This window comes from Ovis canadensis, chromosome 2, assembly GCF_042477335.2.
Source record: "Ovis canadensis isolate MfBH-ARS-UI-01 breed Bighorn chromosome 2, ARS-UI_OviCan_v2, whole genome shotgun sequence".
Taxonomy (NCBI): Eukaryota; Metazoa; Chordata; class Mammalia; order Artiodactyla; family Bovidae; genus Ovis; species Ovis canadensis.
Genome location: NC_091246.1, coordinates 255,582,325 through 255,588,580, shown reverse-complemented (window position 1 = coordinate 255,588,580; position 6,256 = coordinate 255,582,325). Strand labels below are relative to the sequence as shown.

The window sequence follows — 6,256 nt, the reverse complement described above, 5'->3', positions numbered from 1 at the left end:
CGCATTGCATGCAGATGCTTTACCATCTGAGCCACCAGGGAAGTCCCTTCATGGTGACATCAGATCCTCATGACTAGCAAAAAAAAAAAAAAAACCTTTTGTAAAATGAGTGCTTCATGGCATTGATCCCCCTTCACCGAAACCTTACAGGCTGACCGTCCCCACTGCCGCTCTGGAGCGCCTCCCAGGGCTGTCTGAGGTGCTGCCTCCTCAGCTGCAGCGCTCATTCTGCCCCAAATAGCAACTCTCAACTTGTGCATCTTGTTAGTCAACAGCACAAGCGGGAAGACAAGGAGTTTCTAGGGCAGGTTCAGCTGAGAATTAATGATAAAAACAGTACTGAATTCTGCACCAACATGCACCACTGGAATAAAAGGCAGTGTGTTCGATAAGACAGCATGGGAGTAGAGAAAGGATCAGGGGACGAACAAAAATCTCAAAGTAAGGCCGTGAGTGTCAGCGGGCTCAGTTCCATTTCTTGGTTTATATGCTCCTGGGGCAAGTGATCTGCTCAACAGGACCACAAGAGACCACAGACAGCGCTGGTGAGTTCACGACCACCAGTGGGGACTTACCCAGTGGATACAGGAGAGAATAATATTCATTGTCCACATTGGACATTTTTGATAAATACAGCTGTAGTTTTTGCTGATGTGGCAGTGTTTACCAAGGCAGAGCAATAAGATAAATAGGAATATTTTATTTCCTAAGGTATTTTTTACTTCTTGTACACTGTTATATAATAATAGTAGCTACTTACGTTATTGTACTATATGGTAAGCTACCTGGTTGACCTTAGCTCTGATCGTCCCTTCCTCTGTGGCATAGGACACATTAACTTAACCTCTCAAAGTCTCAATTTCCTCCTTTGTAAAATAATCGTGATGTAACATAATACATGGGGCTATAGAGAAGACTAGAGAAAATCAAGGATATCAAATTTTTATCATATGGCCTAAAAGAGTAATTTTACACACAGACCACGATCAATTGTGAACAACACATTATGAAGAGGAAAATGATGAAATTCTGAGGAAGTCTGAGACCCGGATTCTACAGGTCATTCTTATAAATTCTACCTTCAAAGTATCACTCAGTTCTCTCACTCAGGATTTCATTATCTTTCACAATATTTCAACACACTCCTAATCACTCTGACTCCCCCCTGCCTATCCTAAAGCAATCCACCCCTCACACAGCTGTGAGGCTGCTCCAAACTGCGAGGCTGATCGTACTGTCTTCCTGCAGGAGACACTGAGTCCCGAGAGAGGAGTCTGGTGCTTGCCGGCCACCCAGGGCTCCTCGTCCCCCAGGCTCGCTGTGGCCACTCTGTCCTCCCGAGGGCCCCGCACTGCTCAGCCCACCGTGAGCAGAGTGCAGAATGCCTTCCATGAGGATGCTTTGTCAAGCGATCCCCTCTGCCTGTCACGCCCTCTTCATTTCTCTGCAATCAAGTCTCAGTTAAAGTACCCCTTCTTCTGACATCTTCATCGTCTTCCTGACCCCCGACAATATTAAGCAATCTCTGCGCTTCGTTTCATAGCCAGTTTTGCATATTGTTACTGGGAGTGGTTTTCCCTCTGCTAGACTAGACTGTGAATTTCTTCAGAATCAAATCAGTGTACATTTACTTTTGAATTTTTCAGTGACCAACACAAAACTGTTGACTATGCTCAAGTACAAATTAGATGAATTCCATGAGTTGACTTACCTATGTGGATGTCAGCTTTATTCCCCCAACTATAAAATGAGGATGTTGGTCTCCTGCTGCTTTGAAGTTATCCTAAATGAGAGCCCAAGCAATGTAGTTTGTAAACATGTCTTTAGTGCTCCATAAAAGGCAAAGTAAAATAACTCAAAATCAGTTGCTGTAGATGTAGCAGGGGACCCTCTCCTGGGGGGGCAGTGGCTCTCAGGTGGGGTTAGATGGCAGCTCTGACTTAGCTGTTGCCAGGAGCCTCCACCCCACCTCTGAGACCTGTTTCCATAGTGAAGATTCCTGCTGTTCTTGTTTGGTTGATGACTTTGTGGACAGGAACTGAGCAAAAGGATAAGTGTGGCTGTTGAGCCTTTGAGAGAGTGTCCCCCATGGACTGTGAGTGTGATCTCCTGAGAAAGTCCAGGGAACAAGGCTATTGAGGAACTCAGCTGTTCTATACACACTGGGCAGCTATTACCTGACAGGAGCCAGACCCTAACAATCCAACTGCCAAGCAGGGCTAAAGCTGCCTGTGATACCAAGGGATCCTATAATAAAGGCAAAGGAGAGCAAGAGAAAAATGCTTTCAGTTCAGCAGGAAAAGGAAAGTCCCGGGAGCGTGTCATCCTGTGGGGCAAAGCATGTCTGCACATTGTGGACTGAGCTGACCCTGGTGAAGCAGCAGCGAGGGGTGGTGTGAAGTGAGATCTCGATTCCCCACCCAGGGATCGAACCTGGACAACCTGAACAAAGACCAGGAATCCTAGACACCAGACCAGTAAGGGCTAGAAGCTAGATGCTCCTTCTCCCTGGATATTTGCCCCCAGTGGAAAATGCAGTTTTCATGGAGGCAGAAGCTGTAAATGCAGGTTCAAAGTTTATTTTTTAGAGACATAGCACAATAACAAGTGGGAGGGCACATAGAGAGACCATTTGTCTAGTTAAGACAGAAACGAGACAGAGCCGCACCCCCAGAAAGAAAGGGTGTGGGCCGCCCCCCGCTCGTGAGGAGGAGCGCAGTGAAGAGGCAGTTAAGTCATCTGGAAAGGCCAGCTCCTCCAGGTCATTGTCTTCCTTTGGGGCAACCATCTGGCTTCTTTCTCCACACCTCCTCTACCGTGGGCTCTCCCCTGGGCTGCACATGCACCTCTCAGCCAGGACGCATCTCGAAGTGAAGGCTTCTGGGGGGAGCAAGACCCATTATGGTCTGGCATTACCGCCTGAGGTTTGATCCGCAAGGAGGCTTTCTGCGCATGTGTAGTGTCTGCCTCGTCCCCAGAGAGGGAGAAGCAGACGCCCTTAACCCTGTACTCGAGAGAGTTCTGCCCCTCTTTGTCCTTGCCATGACTATTACCCTAAGGCCTTTACAAGGGACAAACGCTGGCTGTTTGCCCTGTTTGTGTGGTTATATCCATCCCAGAGGCAGCCAGAAGGCTGAGTGTAAACTTCCTGACTGGAGCCCAGCTGTCTCTTGTCTCAGGAAATGCTGACAGTTGTAAGTATCCAGCCTGAAGCTCCCTCCTTCATACTCCATGAAATGTAAGCAGAAGGCCAGCTGTGAGTGTCCAACCTAGAGACCATCTATCCCCACTTCATAGTTACGATGCGGAGGTGAGCATGAGGGCTCTAACGAGAGCCAAGAAGAGCCTCAGTGGAGGCACACAGGCTGCTTCGGCCGGTGTGGTTAGAGGAGAAACTGGAGTTCTGAATGCAGAGCCTGATGGTGCAGCAGGTAAATTAAACAGGAGGAGCAGAAACATTAGCTCTGAGCTGCCTTCCAGTGGGACGGGCTCACTGCCCAGAGAGGTGAGGCAGCAGGAGGGATTGGTGGGGGGACCTGGAGTGTGACAAGAGCAGTGAGAACAGTGGAGGGGGCTAGGGATCAGGGCAGAGGTCAGCCCTCAGGAGGGGGCTCCCAGGAAGACTACTCCAGACTGCCGCAGCCTGGGGGCTGGCCATGCCAAAATGGGAATCCACCAAGGCTAGAAAGGCAGTCAAGTCAGAGCAGGGCGTGGATAGACAGTGAAAGTAGCTGAGATAGCATGTGAGATTCCGCCTCCAAGAATCCCCAGGAATGGTGGAGAGGGTAAGGAATCGTGGGCCATGAGAGGTGAAGGCCTGTGCTGGGCATGGCCAGTGGACTTGAGAGCAGTGAGGACCAATAAAACTTACTTTATTATTATAGCAGTTCACTGCAGATGGTGACTGCAGCCATGAAATTAAAAGACGCTTACTCCTTGGAAGGAAAGTTATGACCAACCTAGATAGCATATTCAAAAGCAGAGACATTACTTTGCCGACTAAGGTCTGTCTAGTCAAGGCTATGGCTTTTCCTGCGGTCATGTATGGATGTGAGAGTTGGACTGTGAAGAAGGCTGAGCGCCGAAGAATTGATGCTTTTGAACTGTGGTGTTGGAGAAGACTCTTGAGAGTCCCTTGGACTGCAAGGAGATCCAACCAGTCCATTCTGAAAGAGATCAACCCTGGGATTTCTTTGGAAGGAATGATGCTGAAGCTGAAGCTCCAGTACTTTGGCCACCTCATGCGAAGAGTTGACTCATTGGAAAAGACTCTGATGCTGGGAGGGATTGGGGGCAGGAGGAGAAGGGGACGACAGAGGATGAGATGGCTGGATGGCATCATGGACTCGATGGACGTGAGTCTGAGTGAACTCCGGGAGATGGTGATGGACAGGGAGGCCTGGCATGCTGCGATTCATGGGGTTGCAAAAAGTCAGACACGACTGAGCGACTGAACTGAACTGAAAGCCCAGACAACACTCAGATTATACCCATAAACTAAAAAGCATCTGATTAAAATTTGCCCACTTTTTCCATATTTTTCCTGGGTAAATAAACATACTAATACATCAAGAGGAACAATACATATATTTTTGAGGATTTTTTTTGTCTAATTCAATTGGCACTAAAACACCCAACCCGAGTCTTTTAGTCTCCAAGGCAATCAATTAATTGGTGAATACAATAAGTATTTTGAGACTCTATTGAAAGTTAAAAAAAAAAAAAACTCCACAAAAAGTAATATTTAAGCTTCCACCAATTTGGACTTTCCTACAAAGAAGAGGTGAGGTCTGTTGTTCTCAACTCTGACTGCAATTTAACATACTCAGGTGAAAATTTAAATACACTGCCATCTGGCCCCATGGCTTCACACTTTGCCCTGGCTATGAGATGGGACATTTCTTTTTTCCATTTCCTTGGGTGATTTTAATAGGAAGACAAAGATAATTATCACTAAGCTCTGGAGCAAGAGGCTAAGAGAAGTACAGCTGATCTCAGCTTTAGAAGCTCATCTCTGTTCTGTCCCTCCCCATCTCCAACAGACTCCCTGGTCCTCACCAAGAATCCTCACTCCAGACTTGACTGTATCGTGAAGTCTCCACTCCAACAACAGGGCTAAAGCCCGTGGTTTTCTCTGACTTCTCTCTCCCCTCGTCCTCTGCTGGGCTCCTCCCCCGGTGCCCCTCCTGATTTCCACCAGAGCGCAGGGCTCTGACCACCCTACTTGGATCCCACTTCCTGTCTCACACGGGGACCTGCCCAGACAAAATGCTAAACAGTAGCTGAACTGAGGTACTGGATTGGCGATTTGTGGTGTCTTACCTGCTGCTTTGTCAGCTTGCTGGGGAGGGTGGAGTTTTGTTCTCATTTTCTGTTCACTCTTTCATCAAACCTCCAGGTTGCAGGCTTAGTGTGTTGTGCTCTCTCTTGCATATGCGCAGATGTATTTTCCTTATTCTCCCTAATTTTGCTCCCATCTCTTTCACTTAGCAATAGAAGATATTCATTCAGACACACGAGAATAATATCCTGGAAAAGAGAGGACACAATATCCACAGATACTGATAGCACTGGTAGGGCTCCCACCCAGCTCTGCTTCCCCGCCCCCCCTCGTGACCCCCCCCTTCCCCCCCCAATGATCCCCCTCCCCATCGCCCCCTCCCCATCGCCCTCTCCCCATCGCCCCCTGCATCCAGACGCCAACTTCCACTCAGACCCTGGAACACACCAGGCTCTTTCTGCCCTCTACGCCTGTCTTTTCTGCCTGGATTACTCTCTCCTGCACATCCCGCAAGCTTGTGACTGATCTCATCCCCTCGAGAAGATGTTCCAAATGCCCCTTTGTGGAGAAAGGAGATTCATCCACTGAGGAGGAAGCTCAGAAATCCTCTCTGACCTTTGAGCTGACCGCTCAGCTGACCCTCTCTCCACCATGGTGGTTTATTTATTTACTCATTTATTTTTCTGTGTTTGTTAGTTATTGCTTTATTTATTCATTTATTTTTCTGACAGTGTTTAGATTATCAATTGATGTTACTTTATGGATGAAAGAAAAAACGTGTGCACATTGTGTGATAATAGTGCCTCCAGAGGCTGCGAACAGAAGAACCAAGAGAAAGTGTAAGCTTTAATTTTTTGGTGTTATATTTAATGTTCTAAAAATCTTAAACATAAGGAGCTCTGTTGCCCCTTAAAATGATCTTCAGGGATATTAGTAGTCAGAAAAACACAACCAAAGTAAAGGTGGTCAATATTT

General features: G+C 47.5%; 1 long non-coding RNA gene across 1 annotated transcript; it reads right to left on the bottom strand.

The window, feature by feature from the left end:
- Positions 1-2,557: 2,557 nt before the first annotated feature.
- LOC138434773 (uncharacterized) lies at positions 2,558-5,893 on the bottom strand. The gene is made up of 3 exons (XR_011254852.1): positions 5,729-5,893; positions 5,323-5,529; positions 2,558-2,880 (listed from the first exon to the last, which is right to left on the bottom strand). It is a non-coding gene; the product is annotated as an uncharacterized lncRNA (long non-coding RNA).
- Positions 5,894-6,256: the final 363 nt, after the last annotated feature.